Source organism: Schistocerca nitens, chromosome 11 (assembly GCF_023898315.1).
Source record: "Schistocerca nitens isolate TAMUIC-IGC-003100 chromosome 11, iqSchNite1.1, whole genome shotgun sequence".
In the NCBI taxonomy this organism is placed as follows: domain Eukaryota; kingdom Metazoa; phylum Arthropoda; class Insecta; order Orthoptera; family Acrididae; genus Schistocerca; species Schistocerca nitens.
Window position 1 is genome coordinate 171,687,052 of NC_064624.1, and position 26,876 is coordinate 171,713,927.

General features: G+C 42.3%; 1 protein-coding gene across 2 annotated transcripts in view; it reads left to right on the top strand.

Annotated features, from left to right (window-relative positions):
* The window catches only part of LOC126213089 (potential E3 ubiquitin-protein ligase ariadne-2), a 139,353-nt gene that overhangs the window by 105,652 nt on the left and 6,825 nt on the right, over window positions 1–26,876 (top strand). The gene's annotated exons all lie outside the window — the stretch shown is intronic.

The window sequence follows — 26,876 nt, forward strand, 5'->3', positions numbered from 1 at the left end:
CAGCTTATTGTTACGTAGCTCGTGTTCCCCTCATTTGAATTCCCGCCACGATTTGAGTCGCGCGCCATAGCCAGCCAGCCAATCAGAAGCCGCGAAGCGGCCAGCGCAGCGACTAAGTCCGGCTCAAGGTCACCCGCCTAGCGAGCAACCGAGAGGCGCTCAGCCACAATCTTTTAGTGAATATTGTTTTCAATTTATTTTAAAGAAAAAATCTCACGGGATATCAGGATGGTTCTCGGGTAGGACAACCTCGGGTAGGACAACCTTTGTTGTCTATAATACAACATACAGTCACCATTAATTTTTATTTTACAATTTCCATTACCAACTTTAGCCCAGATAAACTAGTATTCATCTGCATTCAATTTCTTCTTTCTTCTAGTACTCAAAACAAATGGCATACTGGGAACAAGTGTACCATATGGCTGTTTAGCTAAAAGTCCTGCTGTCTCTGCTATACTCCACGTCTTCCATGTAAGAATATTTGCATCTGGGAAGGCATCAAGGCCACCATAGTCACAATGATTGCCCCATACTACTGCAAGTGTGAGCCATGTACTACCTCCAAACACGGCTTGTACATCACATGTGAAGTTCAATTTCAGTCCACGATATACGTTTGGATCTCCAATTAGCTGTCGTTTATTGAACTGACCAGCAAGATCAATGTCTATCGCCTTCAGAGAACGATAAACAGGAACGCTGCGCCGCCAGCGACGACGCCATGCACGTCGCCTAGGCATTGCTGTGGGAGGTATAAGTAGGGCGAAGCAATATACTCGATACCTCATCCAGAAACGCACCCTCTCGAAACCTGGCGAGCAAGCTACACCGCGATGCAGAGCGCCTCTCTTGCAGAGTCTGCCACTCGAGTTTGCTAAACATCTCCGTAACGCGTTCCTGTTTATCGTTCTCTGAAGGCGATAGACATTGATCTTGCTGGGCAGTTCAATAAACAACAGCTAATTGGAGGTCCAAACGTATTTCGTGGACTGAAATTGAACTTCACATGTGATGTACAAGCCGTGTTTGGAGGTAGTACATGGCTCACACTTGCGGTTGTGTGGGGCAATCATTGTGACTATGGTGGCCTTGAAGCCTTCCCAGATGCAAATATTCTTACATGGAAGACGTGGAGTATAGCAGAGACAGCAGGACTTTTAGCTAAACAGCCATATGGTACACTTGTTCCCAGTATGCCATTTGTTTTGAGTACTAGAAGAAAGAAGAAATTGAATGCAGATGAATACTAGTTTATCTGGGCTAAAGTTGGTAATGGAAATTGTAAAATAAAAATTAATGGTGACTGTATGTTGTATTATAGACAACAAAGGTTGTCCTACCCGAGGTTGTCCTACCCGAGAACCATCCTGATATCCTGTGAGATTTTTTTTTTAAAAGAAATTGAAAACAATATTCACTAAAAGATTGTGGCTGAGCGCCTCTTGGTTGCTCGCTAGGCGGGTGACCTTGAGCCGGACTTAGTCGCTGCGCTGGCCGCTTCGCGGCTTCTGATTGGCTGGCTGGCTATGGCGCGCGACTCAAATCGTGGCGGGAATTCAAATCAGGGGAACACGGGCCCTGTCGTTTGGTGGAAGGTTGGTTTGATGTAGCTCTCCGAGGTAGTCTATCCTATTTTTTTTTTTTTCTTTCGAATAACCCATTTGGAGGGTACGATGAATCAACATTGGCTACTCTTCATTGTATTAGATTTCTTCAGTTTCCAAATTTCCTTCATCCTTTTAGAGTGTTGTTCCCTTTCTTCTTGAGTCCACTTTCGTCTAGTTATTTTCTTTCTCTCGTGAAATTCTGCCTTTTGAACTGCCTTTCTGAAATGTGTTCTGTTTTCTATTGTGTCTATTGTAACTCCAGCATTTTCAATGTCCTTTTCAGTCTCTATGAACCATGCTGGCTTGGATTTGTAGCTATCGAGTAATGTGAATATCCGCTTGGTTAGTCTGTTGTTATCCATTCTGAATATATGTCCAAAAAACTGTAGTCTCCTCTTCCTCATTACATCAGTTAGTTTCTCCGTTTTCAGATATAGCTCTCTGTTTGGTCTTAACCTGTATTCAGCATTATCGTTTCTTTTAGCTCCCAGTATTTTCCTTAAAATTCTTCTTTCGACCTTCTCTAGTTTCTCAAGATCTCCATTTCTTGTTAGTTTAAGTGTTTCTGCCGCATAGAGAGTTTCAGGTCTGGCCACTGTTTGGTAGTGTCTTAATTTCGTGTTCCAGGACAAGGATTTTTTATTATAAACGTTTTTGGTCATATGAAACACTCTTTCCATTTTGTGCACTCTAGTTTCTATAGCTATCTTTTCTTTGGCATTGTATGTAATCCACTCTCCTAGGTATTTAAAGGAATCTGTTTTGTGTATTGTGTTGTTGTCAAGTGCAATATTTTGAGGAGCATCACAGATGTTTGTCATAAACTTTGTTTTTTCGTAGGATATTTGTAGTCCTACTTTGGCTCCTTGTTCTTGGGTATTGTCTAGTGAATCTGTAATCAATGCCATGTCATCTGCGAAGGCTAAACAGTCGACAGTGATCTTGTTTGGATTTCTCCCTAGTTGAATCCCTTTAGTATTGATGGCCTTCCTCCATTCTCGAACTACTATCCTATGTGAGATTCTACCGAGCGTTTTAGTCTGTAATGGGGCATAACTTGGGAAACAGATTAAAATGTTTTAGAGAAGAGATGTCGGTGGCAAATTGGGTCAGGTATTGCTACTAATGGCTGTTACCTTCAACGTGATTTTAAAGGTGATTTGGAGGTTAAAGTTAATTTTTAAAATGGGAACCCCAATATCTGAGATTTAAAAAGAGTGGCAAATATTACGTATAAAATGATATGTTATTCGACCTCGTGGAAATGTTCGATGAAGGTCAAATAAGCAAATGCATTTAAGCAAATACATTTTTATGTAAGCATAGGCTTCCGCGGCCGTTGTCTTCTTCAATAAAATTCTTCAGGGTATCAGACCGCATAGTCATAATTTAAAATGCGCCAACGTTTCGGCCAGCGTTGCAGCTAGCCTTCATCAGGGCCTTACGTTAACTGCTAAATGAACACACTTGGTTCCTTAAATAGCTGCACGAGAAAACCGTGTCGTTACTTGATTGGCTGTAAAAGGAGGAGGAGGAGGTGGGGTGAAAGGTATGCTTTATTGGTGTTTCCTTTATTATCTGTCATTGGTTGAAATAGCTGTTTTCTATTGGTCTTTATATTAATCCACCCCATTGGAGGAGACGGACGAATAGCGAACAGGTGATGGCTGTGACGTCACACTGTTTCCAGGCTGTCCAGAAACCGGCTGCGGCATGCCATTGCTTTGTGTGCTCGCGACCACTACTGCGGCTCTCCGCGTGTCTGCATGGGCCGCCACGGCTCTGCAATAGCAGGGCTAAGCCATCACCTGTTCGCTATTCGTCCGTCTCCTCCAATGGGGTGGATTAATATAAAGACCAATAGAAAACAGCTATTTCAACCAATGACAGATAATAAAGGAAACACCAATAAAGCATACCTTTCACCCCTCCTTCTCCTCCTTTTACAGCCAATCAAGTAACGACACGGTTTTCTCGTGCAGCTATTTAAGGAACCAAGTGTGTTCATTTAGCAGTTACCGTAAGGCCCTGATGAAGGCTAGCTGCAACGCTGGCCGAAACGTTGGCGCATTTTAAATTATGACGATGCGGTCTGATACCCTGAAGAATTTTATTGAAGAAAAATACATTTTTAGTTCTAGTAGGAATTAAATCGGAGTACAGGAGAGATACAGCAAAATACAGTGTTAAATACAAATTGGAAAGGGCTCCAGAGAAATTAGAAGTGAGGGGACCCACTTGACTTGTAAATCGGTGATGTATGTTTTACGAGGGCTATCCACAAAGCACATTATGTTTTGGAATTAAAAATAAATAAAGTATTGGATTTTTTTTTATTGTATAAAGATGAAAGCCACACTTCAATACTACTTTTCTACATAGTTGCCATTTAAATTAAGGCACTTATCTTAGCGATGGACGAGCTCGGAAATTCCTTCGTCGTAAAATTCGGCCGCCTGCGCCTTCAACCACGTGGTTACCTCTTCTCGAAGCTGTGCGTCGTCCTCAAAACGCTGCGTAGCCAACCACTTCTTCATTGCTGGGAATAAGTGGAAGTCGCTCGGTGCCAGGTCGGGACTGTACGGCGGATGAGGAAACAACTCCCACTTAAGAGATTCGAGAACTACACGAGTGGCATTTGCCGTGTGGGCCCGGGCGTTGTCGTGAATCAGCAAGAACTTTGGGACCAACTTTCCCCTGCGCTTGTTTTGTATTGCTCTTCTGAGGTTGTGCAGAGTTTGGCAATACCTTTGAGAGTTTATTGTAGTGCCTCTTTCCAGGAAATCCACAAAAATCGTATTTCTACCGGGTTACTGATTAACCACGTGGTTGAAGGCGCAGGCGGCCGAATTTTACGACGAAGGAATTTCCGAGCTCGTCCATCGCTACGATAAGTGCCTTAATTTAAATGGCAACTATGTAGACAAGAAGTATTTAAGTGTGGCTTTCATCTGTATATAATAAAAAAAATTCCAATACTTTATTTATTTTTAATTCCAAAACGTAATGTACTTTGTGGATAGCCCTCGTATTTATGTTTGTTCTGTCTTAAAATGTCAAAATAACATTTATCCGTTGCGATATATTTATTTTTGCCAATAAACATGTTAATTAATACATAAATTTCAAATCTTTCCTCGTTTTTTCCTAATCTCACATAACAAATATGGGTTTCCGTGAAACAAAACTCGACCTTCAAATGACCTTCGATAACTGAGATCGTGATTATTGGTAGTGACTTTTGACCCCTTATGCTCATTCCAATTTGTATCTCACATTGTATTTCGCTGTATCACTCCTCTCTTCAGAGTTAATCCGTACTAGAACTGAAAATATATTTGCGTATTTGATTTTCAATAAAACCTCAAATAATGTATCATTTGATACGTGAAATTTGCCAATCTTTTCAAACCTTAGGTCAAATATTATGGTTCCCATTTTTAAAAAATCACTTTAACCTCCAAATCACCCAGAAAATCCTGTTCGAGGTAACGACCATTAGTAGCAATTTGTGACCCTCTTTGTCACCTACAATTTTTAGCTAAAATATTTTTCTGTATCTCATCTCTGTCTCGAGTTATTCCCCATTGCATATTAAAATGGTCCACCTCGTATATTAGGAATAGGATAAACTGCTACTCACTGTAAAGATGACCCGTCGAGTTGCAGACGGCTACAACGAGATGTTACACGTGTAGCTGTTGGCAAAAGCCTTCCTCGGGAAAGGAAACGCACACGTTCACACCTCGTGCACACTCGGCGGCCACCACCTGCGGCTCCGGTCTTAGCTGCTCATTTGTGTGAATGTGTTTGTGCCCTTTGCTGAGGAAATCCTCGCACAAACATTCGACCAGCTTCGCCATTGCTGAGGAAATCCTCGCACAAACGGAGAAGTGGCTGACATCGAAATAAGTGTCCAAGGAATAGAAAATCAACTGGAATCACTCAACAGAGGAAAGTCCACTGGACCTGACGGGATACCAATTCGATTCTACACAGAGTACGCGAAAGAACTTGCCCCCCTTCTAACAGCCGTGTACCGCAAGTCTCTAGAGGAACGGAAGGTTCCAAATGATTGGAAAAGAGCACAGGTAGTCCCAGTCTTCAAGAAGGGTCGTCGAGCAGATGCGCAAAACTATAGACCTATATCTCTGACGTCGATCTGTTGTAGAATTTTAGAACATGTTTTTTGCTCGCGTATCATGGCGTTGTTGGAAACCCAGAATCTACTCTGTAGGAATCAACACGGATTCCGGAAACAGCGATCGTGTGAGACCCAACTCGCTTTATTTGTTCACGAGACGCAGAAAATATTAGATACAGGCTCCCAGGTAGATGCTATTTTCCTTGACTTCCGGACGGCGTTCGATACAGTTCCGCACTGTCGCCTGATAAACAAAGTAAGAGCCTACGGAATATTAGACCAGCTGTGTGGCTGGATTGAAGAGTTTTTAGCAAACAGAACACAGCATGTTGTTATCAATGGAGAGACGTCTACAGACGTTAAAGTAACCTCTGGCGTGCCACAGGGGAGTGTTATGGGACCATTGCTTTTCACAATATATATAAATGACCTAGTAGATAGTGTCGGAAGTTCCGTGCGGCTTTTCGCGGATGATGCTGTAGTATACAGAGAAGCTTCAGCATTAGAAAATTGTAGCGAAATGCAGGAAGATCTGCAGCGGATAGGCACTTGGTGCAGGGAGTGGCAACTGACCCTTAAAATAGACAAATGTAATGTACTGCGAATACATAGAAAGAAGGATCCTTTATTGTATGATTATATGATAGCGGAACAAATACTGGTAGCAGTTACTTCTGTAAAATATCTGGGAGTATGCGTGCGGAACGATTTGAAGTGGAATGATCGTATAAAATTAATTGTTGGGAAGGCGGGTACCAGGTTGAGATTCATTGGGAGAGTCCTTAGAAAATGTAGTCCATCAATAAAGGAGGTGGCTTACAAAACACTCGTGTGACCTATACTCGAGTATTGCTCATCAGTGTGGGATCCGTACCAGATCGGGTTGACGGAGGAGATAGAGAAGATCCAAAGAAGAGGGGCGCGTTTCGTCACAGGGTTATTTGGTAAGCGTGATAGCGTTACGGAGATGTTTAGCAAACCCGAGTGGCAGACTCTGCAAGAGAGGCGCTCTGCATCGCGGTGTAGCTGGCTCGCCAGGTTTCGAGAGGGTGCGTTTCTGGATGAGGTATCGAATGTATTGCTTCCCCCTACTTATACCTCCCGAGGAGATCACGAATGTAAAATTAGAGAGATTCGAGCGCGCACGGAGGCTTTCCGGCAGTCGTTCATCCCGCGAACCGTACGCGACTGGAACAGGAAAAGGAGGTACGACTGGAACAGGAAAAGGAGGTAATGACAGTGGCACGTAAACTGCCCTCCGCCACACACCGTTGGGTGGCTTGCGGAGTATAAATGTAGATGTAGATGGCTTTGAACAATATCTTCATACACTGATAAGTGAAAACATAATGACCACTGCCCACTGCGACACCGGATGTCGCGTAGTGGCATTGTGGGCATGTGACACGGTAAGAAAAGTGTGTAAGCAGAGCAGACACAGACGGGGGATCGCCCTAACGAAGATATGGGTTGCAAATGGGGAAATCCATAGAGTTTGACAAAGGGCAGATTATTATTACGCAGAACCTGTGAATGAATATCTCGACAATGGCGAAGCTGGTCGAATGTTCACGTGCTACTGTCGTGAACATCTGTGGAAAGAGGTAGGAGGAGAGTGAAACTTCCACTAGGCAGACTCTTCACAGAATGTAGGGCTCGGAAGCTTGCCGTGTAAAGTAGGATAGGTGGCAATCTGTGGCACGTCTGCCAAAACGTCGTCGATGCCGGTGCGCGCACAAGTGTTTCCGAGCTCACCATTTATTTATTGTACATTGTTGAATGTTGAGCTCCGCAGCGGACTACCCCTATGTGTTCACGTGTTGAGCCGGCAACCTCTATTCTGTAGGGATTCGATTGTCAGTCAATAGAAACGTGTCTGCTCTTTGCGTGAATCACTCTGGCTCGATTCACATCTGCACAGATGCCGTTATCGAGGTCAACGGCAGTCCGAAGTGTGCTGCACGCCACGGTTGCAGACTCGTGCGAGCAGTATTGTGCTGCGGGACACATTCTCCTGTGCTCGAGTGACACCTGTGGTAGTAATCGAAGAGAAGCTGACAGCAGCAGACCACTCGCATCCCTTCGCCGTTGGCGTCTTCCCCGGCAGCGATGTCGTGTTTCGGCAGTGTAATTGTCAGTATCTCAGAGCCAGAACTGTGCTACAGTGCTTTGAGGAACTTACAGTGAACTCGTGACGATGTCGCAGCGACCGAAATCGCCCGATGTAAATCCTACGGAACCTAGAATGAAATTTTCACTCTACAGCGGAGTGTGCGCTGATATGAAACTTCCTGGCAGATTAAAACTGTGTCCCGGACCGAGACTCGAACTCGGGACCTTTGCCTTTCGCGGGCAAGCGCTCTACTGACTGAGCTACCCAAACACGACTCACGCCCCGTCCTCACAGCTTTAATTCCGCCAGTACCTCGTCTCCTACCTTCCAAACTTCACAGAAGCTCTTCTGCGAACCTTGCAGAACTAGCACTCCTGAAAGAAAGGGAATTGCGGAGACATGGCTTAGCCACAGCCTGGGGGAATTAAAGCTGTGAGGACGGGGCGTGAGTCATGCTTGGGTAGCTCAGTCGGTAGAGCAAAGGTCCCGAGTTTGAGTCTCGGTCCGGCATACAGTTTTAATCTGCCAGGAAGTTTCCTACGGAACCTGTCCGGGCCGCTGTCGCCGCGTACGCCAATCGGCAGCCTGTTATTTACACGCATTAAGTGACTGGTGCACGGACATCTAGTGCTGCATATCCTCCACACACTTACCGACAAACTGTCAGATCCCTGATACGCAGAATCAGTCATGTACATCGTTCCAAAAATGGACAAACAAGTTAATCAGGTGGTGATAATGTTTTGGCTCATCAGTATATATACAGTCTTATTGTTGTGCCAGTCTGCAACTCATCTTTATGTCGAGTAGTAATCTATCCTATTCCTAATACTGTTGTTATTCCAACCTGGAGTTTCCTATGTGAGACTCCTTGTCTCTGCGGAACCGATGCGCCATAAATCTGCCTGAACTTCCTAACTGTAGTCAAGCATTGGCCCCCTTTACAGTTTTTACCCCCGTCCCCTCCCACACTTACCAAACTGACAATTTCTTGATGCCTCAGGTTGTGTACTATCAGCCAATCCCGTCTTTTAGCCAAGTCGGGGCATAATTCTTTTTGAGGATGCCGTACCTCAATCAGGAAAAACAGGACCCTTGTTTAATTACAGGGTGTTTCAAAAAGAATATACATATTTTGATACATATATTTATTAAATTTTAATGAAACTTTATATGCATATTTACAAAAAGTTCAGATTACAGATGTTCATTATGTCCTCCATCAGTGGCACAAACAATATCACATCGATACTCAAATTCCTCCTATACTAACGCATACATTTCCTTCGTCACTGGTGTTACGCCAGTACGGATCCGGTTCTTCAACTCTTCCAGGTTCTGTGGGAGTGGTGGTACATAAACGTTGTCTTTAACGAAACCCAACAGGAAGAAGTCAGAGGGTATCGAATCCGGTGACCGTAGAGCCCAGTTGAGACGTGCTAAGTCGCCAGCTCCTTGATGACCGATCCAACGGTTCAGTAGAGTTTCATTCAGATATTCACACACGTGGTGACTCCAGTGAGGGAGTACCGCCGTCTTGTTGAAAAATGGAGTTGTCTTCGTGCAGCCTTGAAAACAACCAGTTTTGTAACATAGCGAGATACTGCTGACCATTAACCGTGTCTCCATCAAAGAAGAATGGACCACAAACAGGTGATCGGGATATCGTACAAAACACATTGATTTTGGCGGAATCTCGCACACGTTCAATGGCTGCGTGTGGGTTCTGTTGGCCCCAAATGCGAACTTTGTGTTTGTTTACCTGACCACTAACACGGAAAGTCACTTCATCACTGAACACGATACATTGTGCGAAAGTGTTATCACTGTCAATAGCATCAAGAATCTCGTTACAAAATGCCACACGTATGCGTTTGTCATCAGGACACAAGAGTTTGTGACAGCTGTTACTTGTACGGCTTCATAATTGACCGACATCCCAAAACACGCCAAATTGTTGTTGTAGGCAGTTGTAACTCCCGACTGTCATGACGAGTTGATTTTGAAGGACTATGTCGGAAAGCAGTTTGAATTCGTGTAACATTCTCTTCAGGAGCACGAAGGTGTCCACGACTCTTTCCTTTACATATGCATCCTGTATGTAGAAACTGTCGATACCATCTGCAAATGTTCCACCCATTCGGAGGATCAATTTGGTACATCAACCTGAAACGTCTTCTACTGTAATCACGGAATTGCACCTTGCAAACTCGAGAACACAAAATGATTTCTGCTGCAGAGTAGTCATTTTAAACATAGGGCAGTTACCAAGCAAAACAGAAGACAGCTGACATCTAGTGGCTATTAATATAAACTAGACTATGTATTCGCTTCTCCAATAGCCGAGCTGAAGTGCAGGGATCGATAGTTTGGACAGAATGATACTTTGTAATAAGTATATTGTTTTTGAAACACCCTGTACTTTGTTGTCTGTCTGTCTGGTTGTTAACAATATTTTTACATGAATGCGTGGTGATGACAAGCAGATAGAAGAAGTTGGCAGTGTGAAATTCATGGAATTACAGCTTAATAATAAATTTAACAAGAAGGAGCATGCCACAAAACTGCTGAATTGCCTAAACAAACTCTTATTTGCTGTGTGAATGTTGTCAAACGTAGGTAATATAACTATAAAAAAGCTAGCGTACTATGCTTACCTTCATTCCCCAATATCGTATGGGATTATCTTCTGAAGTAAGCTAAAGATTTCCGACTCCAGAAACATGCAATATGAATTATTTCTGTTGTGATCTAAAGAACAACCTGCAGAGGGTTGTTTAAGGAACTGAGAATGTTAACTAGTGCTTCGCCTTGTGTTTATTCCTTAATGAAAACCGAGCGAGGTGGCGCAGTGGTTAGACACTGGACTCGCATTCGGGAGGACGACGGTTCAATCCCGCGTCCGGCCATCCTGATTTGGGTTTTCCGTGATTTCCCTAAATCACTCCAGGCAAATGCCGGGATGGTTCCTCTGAAAGGGCACGGCCGACGTCCTTCCCCATCCCTCCCTAATCTGATGAGACCGATGACCACGCTGTCTGGTCTCCTTCCCCAAAACAACCAACCAACCAACCTTAATGAAATTTTTCATTAAAAAACAAATTTTTCAAATCAGCATTTCAGTTCGTGGAATCAATACCAGAAATAAGAATAACTAAAATGTAGACTTTCACGGCCGGAAATGTCATGTCCATTATAATTATCCGGGCTGTTATGCTGTGGTCGGTTGATGAATTCTGTGTCAATTCCCAATGTTTCGTCTCCGACTTCGGGAGACATCTTCAAGGGGGTCCATAGCTCGATGGAAGGACCAACACACCCACTGGCTCGCTACTGACTGCCGCTAAATTCCGTGTCCGAGGCGTGACGTCACGTGTTTTGATAACGTCAGTGCAATTGGCCGCTATCCGTCGCCGTCCATCGCTGAGATGGAACATCCCCACAATGCACTAATGATGAACGGATATTCGTCCGCCGAAATAAAACGTGCATTGAGGCAGCCATGCAGAAATCATAGTGACGTACAGGCTACTGCAAAATCTAAGGTTTTCCTGCCGTTTGTTAAAAATGTAACGGAAAGAATAGGCAGGATCTTGACGAAGCGGAATATTACCGTAATTTACAAGCCCACCAGGAAGATACAGGAATACCTTAAGCCTTCCAAGGACGCTCGCAAACCATTGGAAAAAGCTGGAGTGTATAGGATCCCTTGCAGCTGTGGTGATGTTTATGTGGGTACCACTAAAAGAACTGTTTCTAAACGTTTTGGAAGAGCACGAGGGAAATTGTAGAAGAGGAGAAACGGAACGATTAGCTGTTGCTGAGCATGCTTTCCAGCCAGGTAACCACCACGTTCGTTTTGAGGAGACGCAAGTACTAGCGGCCACGAGCGGATATTACGAAAGGCTCTACAGGGAGGCAACCGAAATCGCTAAACACCCAAATAATTTCAACCGAAAGGAGGAGGGCGTGAAATTAAACGGTATATGGATGCTGGTGTTGAAGAAGACGCGTACCACCCGTACACCACTGGGTGATGGCAACGCCGATCGACGGCGACGGACAGCGGCCAATTGCACTGACGTTTCCAAAACACGTGACGTCACGCCTCGGACACGGAATTTAGCGGCAGTCAGTAGCGAGCCAGTGGGTTTGTTGGACCTTCCATCGAGCTACGGACCCCCTTGAAGATGTCTCCCGCCGTCGGCGACGAAACGCTGAGAATTGAACAGAATTCATCAACCGACCACGGCATAACAGCCCGGATAATTATAATGGACATAAGAATAACTTTCATGAAGATTTAAAGTCAGTCACTTTGGTTCAGAAAGGTGGCCACTATCGAGCAGTACTCGTGCTTCAGTAACATGCCAGCAGCCATAAAAAGTTTAATTAATAATAAAGTTCCGTTTAAAGTGAGTGTAAAGGATTTATTGGTGGCTGCTCCTTGCACTCCACTGATGAATTTCTTAGCAGAAATGATTGAATCATGCGTGTTATTAATAATATCACTTGATGTGAATATTGTGTACAATCAGTGTTCTGTACAAATTCTGTGCAGTAATGCGATCATTGTAAATAGCTGCTGTAAAATGTTTTTATTGTATTTCTTTGTTTGATAATACGTGGCTACAACAGCCTAAGAATTATCAAATTCATCCGAGTGTATTGAACATTTAATATTTGGTGACAAGTTATATATTCTTTTAAATGTAAGTATGCTTAAGAATTTCTTTTTTATTTTTCCGATTCCACATCCACTACGGCAATTTCATTTGGGCTCTGTGGAAGGTACATTAGCGTGTCTGTTCTTATTTTGTAAATATTTATTGTGTATCCTTGTATTTTGACGTGATCCACATTCTAGGGGATCTCCTCACTACAGATTAATTGGAACAAAAAAATACATGTAATACAGGGTGTACGTAAAGTCTGGGAACACCAATTATTTATTGCACGATTAAACATTGTACAGATTGCATTTTGAAGAGAAACTATGAAAGTTTTGTTTTTACAAACAGTTGATATGTGAACCACAAGGGATCCGACAGACGTCAATAGGGTAATCGAATTCTTGCCGTACCTGTCCCGGCGTGGCGTCGTCGACTGTGGCAGTCGCTTCCCCTATTCTCTCCCGGAACTCTGCTACGTCACATGTAGAGGTGCTACATAGACCAGATCTTTAATTTGTCCCCACAGAAAAAAGTCACACGGAGTTAGATCTGGTGACCGGGGAGGCCATTTCACGAAACAGCTGTCCCTTTCTGTAGCACGCCAATCCACCGATGTGGCTGCTCCGTGTTCGGGTACCCACGAACTTTCGAATGAAAATGGGGTGGAGACCCAGCCTGCTGAAAGATGATCGGAGAGTCCGATTGCATTTGAGGCATCAGCCATTGCTGCAACATGTCCGAGTAGAAATATCCAGTGACATTGCTCTCAGTGAAGGAGAATGGCCCGTACAGTTTTAGACGTGACGAGACACAAAAGACGTTTCCATTTGGGGAATCACGTTCAAATTCAATGTATTCGTGTGGATGCTTCGTACCCCAACTGGACAACTGTGCCTGTTCACTTTCCCATTAGTGTGAAAAGTGGCTTCGTCGCTAAAAATTAAGCGATCGACAATGCCATCCCTGTTCTCATTCAATTGTTGCAACTGCGAACAAAACTTAAAACGCTTGTCTTTGTCGTCATCATTGAGCTTCTGCACTAGCTCCAATTTGAATGGTTTCACAGACAGCTTCTGTCACAAGACTCTCCACACTGCCTTTGTAGCCATTTCGAGTTCACGGGATGCACAACGCACCGATTTCTCGTACGCACTCACAGATTCAGTTCACTCACAGATTCAGTTCACTCACAGATTCAGTTCACTCACAGATTCAGTTCACTCACACTGGGACGCCCTCTTCTCTTTGTGGGGCACATACAACCGGTCGCAACGAATTTGTTTTGCCAATGGTAAATGGCCTTCCTTGTCCTTTTGTCGAACTCCAACACACAGAAAGCTCGCTCTGCACCTGAATTCGACACGTTTGTGACCAGCACTGACTATCGGCAAATTACCAAACTACGCTTTGGTGGTATACATGAACGGGAGGAAAAAAAAAAGTTTCAGGGTCCTCTTCAAAATGACATATGTATGATATGTGTACAATGTTTGGTTCTTGTGCAATAAATAATTGAAAATGTTCCCAGACTTTATGTACACGCTGTATAATCTGTCTGTACTTCCAGACGTGTCCAAAAAAACAGACACCACACATTTGTGTAACTGATTCACCTCAACGGGCAACGGAGCCACAAGATTCAGTCTGGATGCTTGATTATGTCCGACCTCCTGCGGGAGTCTCAAAGTAGTGAGCATGGAAGACACAGACGTAGACCGTGGACAGGTGGCATTGGGTGGGAAACTGGGTCAGCGGAGAAGCGTGCCGAGCTAATCCGCACAGTTGCAAAAACACTGTGAGTGGCACATAGGGTTAATGCAACTGCCTAGTCGTTAGGAGATCCCAGGTTCAAATCCTGGTCTGGCACACATTTTCACTCACTGCCACTCATTCCGCACGAAGTCCCGCTGCAACTGACATCGATAGTCTCTTCCCTTCCCTTTCTTTTCTCCCTCCCTCCACCTTCAGTCAAAAAAAATTTCTCAGTAACAGGTAGGCGTATCGAGGTGAAATTTATGTCACACACTGAGGCCTGTGGTCCCTCAGCTGTGTAAAATGTGAATCTTCTAAGTCACTGCAGTCAAAAGATACGGTCATACATTTTGATACTTACGAACCCCCTCGTCGAAACCTATTGGGTATTTCACGTTGAAGTCGAATCGTGAAATTTAGCAAGAAGCCAGTTCAATTAAAGGAAAAAATTATGAAACGCTTCATATGAGCAATAGAATCATTCCTTGCCTGATGTCCGACTTTTAGCATTGTGACCCAGACGGCCTGACTATTATACTGATTATTATAATAATGGCCGCCTCCCTCCTGCCTGACTGTATTTCACATTTATACTATTGAAATTGAAACATTTTTAAAAATTTGGAATCCCCAGGACCGACACCTCGCCAGTATCAATGTCGATAACAGGCAAAAATGCTCGAGATTCTCGATTCCCGGAATGGATGAACTTTATACGTAATTAAGTTTGTATGGAACCCTCGGTGCACAAGACTTCCTAGCTCTTTTCTGTGATTTGATTTAGTTTATGTATTCATTTATTTATTGTTCCATGGGACCAAATTAAGGAGAAGTCTCCATGGTCATGGAACGAGTCAATACATGAAATTATAACACGATAGTAGAAACAGATAAAATGAAATACAAAAAACATATTCAGGCGACAAGTCGTAAGTTTAAATAAAGAAAATCAACAATGTAACACTGGAATTTGCTTAATTTTTTAGCTCTTCCAGGAGCTCCTCGACAGAATAGAAGGAGTGAGCCATTAGGAAACTCTTCAGTTTAGACTTAAAAGGGTTTGGGCTACTGCTAAGATTTTTGAGTTCTTGTGGTAGCTTATTGAAAATGGATGCAGCAGAATACTGCACTCCTTTCTGCACAAGAGTCAAGGAAGTGCATTCCACATGCAGATTTGATTTCTGCCTAGTATTAACTGAGTGAAAGCTGCTAACTCTTGGGAATAGGCTAATATTGCTAACAACAAATGACATTAAAGAAAATGTATACTGTGAGGGCAATGTCAGAATTCCCAGACTATTGAATAGGGGTCGATAAGAGGTTCTCGAACTTACACCACATATAGCTCGAACAGACCGTTTTTGAGCCAAAAATACCCTTTTTGAATCAGAAGAATTACCCCAAAAAATAATACCATACGACATAAACGAATGAAAATATGCGAAGTAGACTACTTTTCGTGTTGAACTGTCACTTATTTCAGATACTGTTCTAATGGTAAATAAAGCAGAATTTAGTTTCTGAACAAGATCCTGGACATGGGCTTTCCACAACAGCTTACTATCTATCCGAATGCCTAGGAACTTGAACTGTTCCGTCTCGCTTATAATATGCCCATTCTGTCTGATCAAAATATCGGTTCTTGTTGAATTGTGAGTTAGAAACTGTAAAAACTGAGTCTTACTGTGATTTAGCATCAAATTATTTTCCACAAGCCACGAACTTATTTCATGAACTACATTATTTGATACTGTTTCAATATTACACACAAGATCCTTCACCACCAAGCTGGTGTCATCAGCAAACAGAAATATTTTTGAATCGCCTGTAATACTAGAAGGCAAATCATTTATATAAATAAGAAACAGCAGTGGCCCCAGCACCGACCCTTGGGGAACGCCCCACTTAACAGTGCCCCATCGGGACTGAACATCACTACCACTCTCAATATACCTTTTCATTAGTTATTCTGATCTACCCATCAAATGTTTGGCTTTAGTCGGGCTAACACTCTGCAAAATAACAGGATCGAAGCATATGAGGTGTTGAAAATTAGATGACATACAGAGGACGTACGGTGCCATATGTAGTTTTACTTATGATCGAAACAGGCTTATGTCTGTCGAAGTTATTTTATTTCATTGATCTTGACGCAGCTGCTGGGCTGTCATAGTCTTGCAGTGGATCCTGATACAGTTTGGAATTCCTATGTGATGGTCTGGATAGATGTCTGCCTATTACATATTACAACCCTTTTCAGCTGTCAGCGGTCTGTGAGTCAACAGACGGGGTCGGCCTGTACGCTTTTGCGCTGTACGTGTCCCTTCACGTTTCCACTTCACTGTCACATCGAAAAGAGTGGACCTAGGGATGTTTAGGAGTGTGGAAATCTCACGGACAGACGCACGGTACAAGTGACACCCAATTACCTGACCACATTCGAAGTCCGAGTTCCGCAGAGCGCCCCATTCTGCTCTCTCCCGATGTCTAATGATCACTGATGTTGCTGATATGGAGTACCTGGCAGTAGGTGGCAGCACAATGCACCTAATATGAAAAACGTATGTTTTTGGAGTGTCTGGTTACTTTTGATCATATAGTGTATGTCTAGATGGATGACGCCCATAAAACATAATGGAATGGAATTTCTTTTATTTACTGTGTTGTTAATATAGGTCACGCATTTAGCTTCAATAGTAATTTCGTGTAAATTTTTGACTGTTGTCAAATGACAGATCATTCAATTGATGCATTATGTTTACAAGTAAATTATATCTTTCAAAGTGCTTTCAATTGTGAAAGCAGCCAATCAAATTTTTACCTACATGTAAGAAATAAAAACCACAGAATGAATGCAATCAAAAATGCTTTGGAAATTCTACATAGGACACCAAATGGCCAGACCATGAACATTTTGGAAGAACTAGAAATTTACACACACACACACACACACACATACACACAGATAGATATCCGAGTGACATGGAAGTGGATCTCAACATAAAAATTACCTGGAAAACTTAATTAACACTATAGAAAAAGAAAAAGGATGATTACAGCACTATAAACAAGAAACAATAAACAACATTAAGATTGCACATCTACACAATGCAGAATATCTCTGCAAATAATATCGCTGACTATGTAAGATATAATGCATCAATGGAACAATCTGTCATTTGACAACTGTTAGAAAGTTATACATTTCTCTAGAAGATGAATACATAACCAATATTAACAACACAATAAATAAAAGAAATTACTTTGCAAGATGTTTTATGGATGCCACTCTACCCAGGCGTATGTATAATATAAGATAAAAGTTGTACAATACTGTTACATGCATGTAGAATACAATGCTTATCAAATGCAGTGTCAACAGGTGTGTTTGAAAATGGCATAAATGCCAAAACAGGCTTGTTGTGAATCCATATAAAAGAACCAAGTAATACAGTGTTTGCAACTCATTTTGTAAAAGTATAAAGCAGATGTCATATTATGAGCTTATGCAAGCTGTTTACCTGCCAAAGAAGAAGTTATTTAATATAATGCAAGGCAGCTGACTCTAATACCATTCTTTGATTCTTCAATGTGAATTTCTTCAGTAGCCCTTTTGTGACTAATTCTCTTTACCATTCTCAGGTGACCTTACCTAACACACAGTTGAAGAGAATTAGGAACAATCACCGTGTCAAGTTCCAGTTTTAATTAAAAACTCTTTGGAGAGATCTCCTTTAATTTATACCTTTGGCTGTGTCTGTGTTAGAATATATTTGATATGCCAAACAATACTGCCCACTCAACCACTTCAGCCCGAAGACTGGTTTGATGCAGCTCTCCGTGCTACTCTTACCTTGTGCGAGCATCTTCATCTCTGAATAACTATTGCAACGTACATCATTCTGAATCTATTTGCTTTATTGGTCTCCCTGTACAATTTTTACCACCTGCCCTTTCCTACAGTACTAAATTGGTGATCCCTTGATGCTTCAGACTGTGTCCTATCAACTGATCCCTTCTTTTGGTCAGGTTGTGCCATAAATTCCTCTTCTCTCCTCTTCAGTATCTCCTTGTTAGTTACATGATCAACCCGTCTAATCTTCAGTATTTTTCTGTAGCACCACACTTTGAATGCTTCTATTCTGTTTTTGTGTAAACTGTTTATTGTCCATGTTCACTTCCATACATGGCTATACTCCACACAGATACCATCAGAAAAGACTTCGTAACGCTTTTATCTATATTTGATGTTAACAAATGTCTGTTCTTCATTAATACAGGGTGTCCGAAAAGTCTTTCTCTGATTACATAAATTGATAACTCGGGCTAGAAGTAAGATACAAATATGAAACCGGTGTCTAATTGTTTACAAACTATCAAAGTTTTTTTTCACACATCAGTAAACTTCCACTTCCATTGTTGCCCAATGACAGTACACGTCGATATGACGTTGCGGTCGAAATGCTATCACGTATTGAGGACAATGATGGTTATCTCAGACGAATTGCCTTTCCCGACGAAGCGACCTTTTTTGTCAGTGGAGTACTCAATCGCCATAATTTGCGCATTTGGGGTTCACAATCCCTGGCGAGGTCATGGAGTGCACCAGAGGCAGTCCAAAGGTGAACGTTTGGTGGGCGCTATTGCACGATCGAATTATCGGACCATTCTTCTTCGGTGAGGCTACCATCTGCAGTGTATCTGGATATGTTGCTACTGTATGCTATTCCTCGGCTGCTTCAGTGTCACCGCGATGTCTTGTTCCAGCAAGACGGTGCACCGCCTCATTGGGGTTTGGACGTCCGTGCGTATCTCGATATGACCTTTCCTGGGCGGTGGATTGGTCGTGATGGGCCAACGGTTTGGCCTCCACGCTCTCCTGACATAACCCCATTAGACTTCTTTTTATGGGGTTATATCAAGGACGAGGTCTACCGAACACGTGCACCAGATCTTGAAACCCTGCGGCAACGGATAACCACAGTCGTTGAATCGATCCCTCCAGTGATGCTGGCTAATGTGTGGACGGAAATTGAATATCGCGTAGATGTGCTGCGTGCTACCAAGGGTGCTCATGTGGAAGTTTACTCTTGTGTGAAAAAAACTTTGATAGTTTATAAACAATTAGACACCACTTTCATATTTGTACCTTACTTCTAGCCTGAGTTATCAGTTTGTGTAGTCAGGGAAAGACTTTTCGGACACCCTGTACTTTTCTTGCCATTGGCACCCTACATTTTATATCCTCTCTCTAGTTCTACCATCATCAATTACTTTCCTGCTCAAACAGGAAAAGTCATCTACTAATTTAGGAGTCTCATTTCCTAATCTTAATTCCCTTACCATCACCTGATTTAATTGGACTTCATTCCATTAGCCTTGTGTTGCTTTTGTTGATGTTCTCCTTTCAAGGAATATCCATTCCATTCAACTGCTCTTCCGAGTAATTTTCTGTGTCTGTAACAGCAGCAAACCTCTAAGTTATTATTTCTTTTCTCTGAACTTCAATTCCTACTCAAAATTTTTCTTTTGTTTCCTTTACTGTTTGGTCAGCATACAGATTGAATAACATCAGGGATAGGCTACGACCCCATCTCACTCCCTTCTCAACCACTGCTTCCCTTTCATGCCTCTTGACTCTTATTATTACAATCTGGTTTCTGTACAAGTTGTAAATAGCCTTTTGCTTCCTGTGTTTTACCCCTGCTACCTTCAGAATTTGAAAGAGAGTATTCCAGTTGACATTATCAAAAGCTTTCTCTAAGTCTACAAATGCTATAAATGTAGGTTTGCCTTTCCATAATCGATCTTCTAAGATAAATCATACGGTCAGTATTGCCTTTTATATTTCTACATTTCTCTGGAGGCTAAACTGATCTTTGCCAAGGTCGGCCTCTACCAGTTTTTCCATTCTTCTGTGAAGAATTCATGTTAGTATTTTGCAGCCATGACTTATTAAAGTGATAGTTTGGTAATTTTCACACCTGTCAGCAACTGCTTTCTCTGGGATTGGAATTACTACATTCTTCTTGAAGTCTGAGGGTATTTCGCCTGTCTCGTACATCTTGCTCACCAGATGCAAGAGTTTTGCCATGGCTGTTTCCTCCAAGGCTATCAGTACTTCTGACAGAATATTGTCTACTTCTGGGGGCCTTGTTTCGACTTTTATCTTTCAGAGCTCTGTCGAATTCTTCACGCAGTATCATATCTGCCGTGCCATTTTCATGTACGTCCACTTCCCTGTCTATAATAATGCCTTCAAGTTTTATTTCCCTTGTATAGATCCTCTATATACTCCTTACACCTTTCAGGTTTCCCTTCTGTGCTTAGGACTGGTTTACCATCTGAGCTCTTGATATTAATACAGCGGCTTCTTTTTCCCCCAAAGGCCTCTTTAATTTTCCTGGAGACAGTATCTATCTTTCCCCTAATGAAATGTGCTTCAAATCCTTACATTTGTCCTCTAGCCATTCCTGCGTAACTATTTTGCACTTCCTCCCAATCTGATTTTTTAAACGTTTGTATTCCCTTACAGCTGCTTCATTTGCTCCATTTTTGTATTTTCTCCTATGATGAATTAAATTCAGTATCTCGTGTGTTATCCAAGGACTTCTGCTGCCTTCAGTATCTCATCTCCCAGAGCCACTCATTCATTTTCTACTGTATTCCTTTCCCCTGTTCTAGCCAACTATTGCGTAATGCTTCCTCTGAAATTCTCAGCAACCTCTTGTTCTTTCAACTTATCCAATCTGCTTAATTTCCTACCTTTTTTCGCATTCGGGAGGACGACGGTTCAATCCCGTCTCCGGCCATCCTGATTTAGGTTTTCCGTGATTTCCCTAAATCGCTTCAGGCAAATGCCGGGATGGTTCCTTTGAAAGGGCACGGCCGATTTCCTTCCCCATCCTTCCCTCACCCGAGCTTGCGCTCCGTCTCTAATGACCTCGTTGTCGACGGGACGTTAAACACTAATCTGCTCCTCCTCCTTCCTACCTTCTTGCAGTTTCTTCATTTTTAATCTACAGTCCATAACCAAACAATTGTGGTCACAGTCCACATAGAAGTGTTTCTCTTGTTGATTTAGGGTTTTATGTACGTCCTGGCTCACTCTTTGCAGTTGAAGCTGAGTCAGAAAACTGCAGATCTGTCACCTCATACAAGGCGTGTTTGAAAAGTCCGTGCAAAGTCCGAGAGATGGCACCACTGGCACGTATCGATGTCATTTTTACTCAGTAGCATCTTGGGAAACAACGCACACCAAGTTTCAGCCATATTGGTCTATTTCTTTGTGTTTGGCGTTTGTGGGAATCAAGGTCGAGTGATAGTCAAAAAATGGACGAAAAAGAATTTCGTGTAGTGATTAAACATTACTTTATGAAAGGCAAAATGCCTCAGGAGACTAAAGAGAGGCTTGATAAACATTACAGCGACTCTGCCCCTTTGATTAGAACAGTTTATAAGCGGTTTCAAAATTTTTGGAGTGGCCATATGGGCACAAGAGATGCTGAACGTTCTGGATGCCCTGTGGAGGTTACGACTCCAGAAATCATTGATAAAGTCCGTGATACGGTGATGGATGACAGAAGAGTTAAGGTGTGTGAGATTGCTAGTGCTGTGGCCATCTCGAATTAATGGGTACACAATATTTTGCATAAAAATTTGGACAAGAGAAAGCTATCCACAAGATGGGTTCCACGATTGCTCACACTTGACCAAAAACGAAATTGTGTGAAGTGTTGCGAGGATTGCTTGCAGCTGTTCAGGAAGAATCCACAGGACTTTGTGTCGTTTCGTCACTGTGGATGAAACATGGATACATTACTATACTCCTGAGACAAAATAACAAACTAAACAATGGGTTACCGAGGGAGAATCCGCATCAAAAAAGGCGAAGACCACTTCTTCGGTTGGAAAAGTTATGGCGACTCACTTTTGGGATTCGAAAGGGATAATCCTCATTGACTATCTGAAAAAGGGTAAAACTATTACAGGTGCATAATATTCATCGTTATTGGATGGTTTGAAAACCTAGCTGCAAGAAAAACGCCGACGATTGGACCGCAAAAAAGTCCTTTTCCAACACGACAATGCAACAGCACACACCTTAGCAGTTGTGGTCGCAAAATTAATGGAAATAGGATTCCAACTCGTTTCACATCCCCCCCTATTCTCCAGACTTGGCTCCCTCGGACTACTATTTGTTCCCAAATTTGAAGAAATGGCTGAGGGGACAAAGATTTTATTCAAATGAGGAGGTGATTGCAGCAAATAATAGCTATTTTGCAGACTTGGACAATTCCTATTATTCGGGAGGGATCAACAAATTAGAACAGAGTTCGAAGATGTGTATAAGTGTAAAAGGAGACTATATCGAAAAATAAAAAAGGTTTACCCCAAACACGAAAGTAATTTTTATTTTTGCACGGACTTTTCAAATGCCCCTCGTATAGTGCCGCCACCTGTTGGACCTTCATGAAATTGTAGGGACTGAACTAAGAATAATCCAAGATACTCCACAACAAATTCTGCATTTTTCCAACTGAAACAGGCTGAGAAATAAAATGTGTTGTGCTACTTATTGAATGCCCCATGTAGGATGACACACAAAGTTAATTATAGTGTTCTCATTAGTGTACTTTTATGGAAGGCTGAAAGTGCGATACAAATAAGGTTGCATAATTTAAATTGTTGGTGTATTAAGGAACTATTTATAGCTTTTGAACCGGAGTGATAAATACTTCAATACTTCTACCCAAAATCTATGCTGTGATCAGATTCGGGCTTTAGAAAAATGATTAACTTCAGACACCAGTTGTTTCCAGTAATAGACTTATTTTCACAATGACTAACAGAGGAATAAAAGGATAGATGCTCAACAATCCTTAAATGAGCATAACAAGATTATACAGGGTGAACATTAATAAAACCAACTGTAGGGACGGATTCTTGATTGGAAATGGAGGAATAAAAAAAGTCCTATAAACATGTGTCCGGAAATCCGTTGTTGGCACAGTAGATGGTGCTGATGAATGGAAGTATCTCTGACTGTGTGTTGCAGACTGTGTGATTGACACAACATACTGTTAAGTAGCAGAACGGTCTGATATTCATATCAGGAACAAGACGAGATAGTGTTATACTCTTGCCTGGAGCTTATACTAGGGTTTGTCTCAATATCCGGTAAAACCCGGTCCTCCACTGGCATCTTGTATGTTCGCCTGTCTGAAAGGACCTGCGATTGCACAAGTGCCCAAAAAGGACTTGACACGTTGTGTCATGTCGGTGTTTGTGACGGTATTCGGTTCGGTACAGTCACGCTGCCTCTCAACTGTTTCTATGAGCTTGACCGTACACAGACACCCATCTCGGATTGTTCCTGTCATAAATACCGGACCGTGCTTACAGTACGCTGCGTCAATCTTACGGCCTGCGACACACGAGGAACGCACGGTCAGAAGAACCTTCATTCGTCGGCGCCATCTAACGTAGCAACGGCGCATTTCTGAACGCATGTTCGTAGGACTTTTTTCCTCCGTATCCAGTCAGGAACCTGCCCTTGCAGTTCGTTGGTTTTATTCGTGTTCAGCCTGTTGTGGGGCGGCGGGTGGAAAATAAATGTTATTATTATTATTATTATTATTATGTGCGATTGGACCCATACGGATCACGCAAAGCTTTTCCGATTCAATTTTTTAATTCTCCAAACTTCTCTCATTCTTTCCCCATGAATTCTCTTTCTTTCCTCTGTCCATTTTGTCCCCTGTCTCTTGCAAACTTCATTCTCGGGTTGTACTTTCCAACTATTGATTTTTTGCCTGTATACATTTCTGTTTATAACTTCTGAAGAATTTATTTGTGCATTTGCTAGATCTGTTTTGGTTTCTTGTATCCAGGGTATGGTTTTCAATTTTTCAATGTATATTAAAATTTTGTGGGAGAGTCTGGGTGTTGGGAGTCTGTGGATATGACCGTAAAATTTTAGTCTTCTTTTCCGGATGTCTGCGGCGAGGTTAGATAATTTTTCTGTAGTTTTCCGAGACTGTAACCTGTATCCATCTTCAGTTCTTTTTGGGCCAACAATCTTTCTGATAATTTTGCGTTCCTCTTTCAGGATGCCTTCCAGGTCGCCTTTTCTATGGAGTGTGAGTGTTTCGCTGGCATATAGTGCTTCGGGCTTGATTACTGTATTGTAGTGTCGTATTTTTGAGTGAATGGAGAGACACTTTTTATTGTAGATGTTGTGGGTTTTCCAGTATGCTCTTTTCAGTTTTTGCAGTCGAACTTTTTGTGCAGTTTTCTCTCCCCCTGTGGGTTCTAGGACCTCGCCTAAGTATTTAAAGAATGGAACTCTCTCAATTTGTCCATATTTTGTAGTCAGTTTTTGAGTTTCAAATTTTGAGCAGATGAATTTGGTTTTTTGGAAGGAAATTTGTAGCCCAACTTTTTCGGCGCATTCTTTGAGAATGGCTATCTGTTTAATTGCTGTGGTCTCGTTTTCTGCTAGAATGGCCACGTCATCTGCAAATGCCAAGCATGAAATTTTAATACCATCTTTAGATCTTCCTAGTTGTATAGGCTTCCAGTAATTTTGATTCTTCAGTTCTTTTTCCCATTCTCGGATGACTTTGTCTAAGACAAGGTTGAAGAGGAGTGGAGACAAGCCGTCACCTTGTCTGACGCCGGTTTTGATCAGGAAGGGCTCTGATATTTCACCCAGGAATTTTATCTTAGAAGTTGTGTTTGTGAGCGTTTCTTTGATAAGGTTTAGGGTTTTCGGATCGAGTCCTAGCTCCTCAAGGATAATAAAGAGAGATTGCCTATCGATTGAATCATAAGCCTTTGCGAAATCAACAGAGGAACAAATGATCGGACTGTTTCTGACTGCTTTGTATTTTAGTGTTGTCTTCAAATTGAAAATTTGTTCTGCACAGGATCCGTGAGGGCGAAAGCCAGCTTGGTATTCACCAATACTGTGTTCGAGTTGTTCTTGTGTTCGTTGAAGAAGACAAGCTGAGAGGATTTTATAAGTGACTTGGAGAAGGGAGATTCCTCGATAGTTGTTTATATCTGCCATGTCTCCCTTTTTATGCAGTGGATGAATTAGGGCGCATTTCCAATCTTCTGGTAGTTTTTCTGCCAAATGTCTGTGATGATTTGAGTGAGTTCTTTGAGGGAATTTGGTCCAAGATTTTTAAGTAGTTCTGCAGTGATATTATCTTCTCCGGATGCCATGTTGTTTTTCAGTCTATGAATATGTCTTTGGATCTCCTCTAGTGTAGGTGGTGGGGATTCTGGATTTGTGTAGACAGCAGTTTCTTGAGGGAATCTTGAAGAAGGTTCAGGGCAATTGAGGAGTCCGGAAAAGTATCTTGCCAGCTCCTCACAATTTTCCCGATTTGTGAGCGCTAGTTTTCCATGTTATTATTATATACAGGGTGGCGCACGAAATGTGTTACCAATTGTTTCTTTCACAATTTACGACGCACATTAGATATCCCGCTGGGATCTCTGCAGCAGTACCAGCAGAGATTGGAAAAACAAATGAGTTATGAAATGACGTGTAATTCACGATACTGCCGCTAGAAGCAATGGCTGACAATGGAAGACTGACGACACAGCAACGAACGGCAATTGTGTTAGTTTTTCGTGAAACGAAAAGCCGTGTTGTGACTCGGAGGCATTTTCGACAACAGTTTAACACACGATGGATCCCTTGCAAGAAGATCATCCACAGGCTGTACGATAAATTTGTACAGGAAGGAACAGTATTGGAAGCGAAGCGACCTCGGCCCGAGCCTGTTTGTTCGCCGAAGAATATTGAAGCAGTACGAGTTGCTGTACAGAGAAGTCCCGGGAAATCGTGTAGAAAGGCAGCAGTGCAACTGGGAATATTCAGACGCTCCATTCAACGCATTCTTAAAAGTGACCTTCATGTGTACCCACACAAGATGACCGGTGGACAGAAGCTCACTGAAGAACTGTTTGCTCAGTGGGCGGAGGATAGGGAAGAAACTCTCAACAACGTTTGGTTTTCAGACGAGGCGCATTTTCATTTAGACGGTGTGGTTAACAAACAAAATGTACGCTTTTGGGCCACTGAAAAACCGAAAGTGCTTCATGAACGACAACATCATGCTCCGAGGATTACAAAGTGGGCAGCAATTTCCAGTCAGGGACTTATTGGACCCTTTTTCTTTGAAGAAGCTGTGAACAGCGAGCGTTATTTTAGCAAGCTTCGCAATAGCTTCATTCCACAGCTTCTTGCTACTGCCTTGCCCTTCAACACGCAGTGGTTCATGTAAGATGGAGCAAGGGCACAAACTGCAAAGGGTGTTGTGTGCTGTCCTTAGGTTAGTTAGGTTTAAGTAGTTCTAAGTTCTAGGGGACTGATGACCATAGATGTTAAGTCCCATAGTGCTCAGAGCCATTTTTGAACCATACTGCAAACACTATGTTGGAGTTTTTACAGGAGCTGGAACAGAAATAAAAGATAAATTGTATAAATTAATCTGCCAAATATATGATACTGGAGAGCTGCCTGAGGACTTCAAAAAGTGTATTATTGTTCCATTACCAAAGAAAAT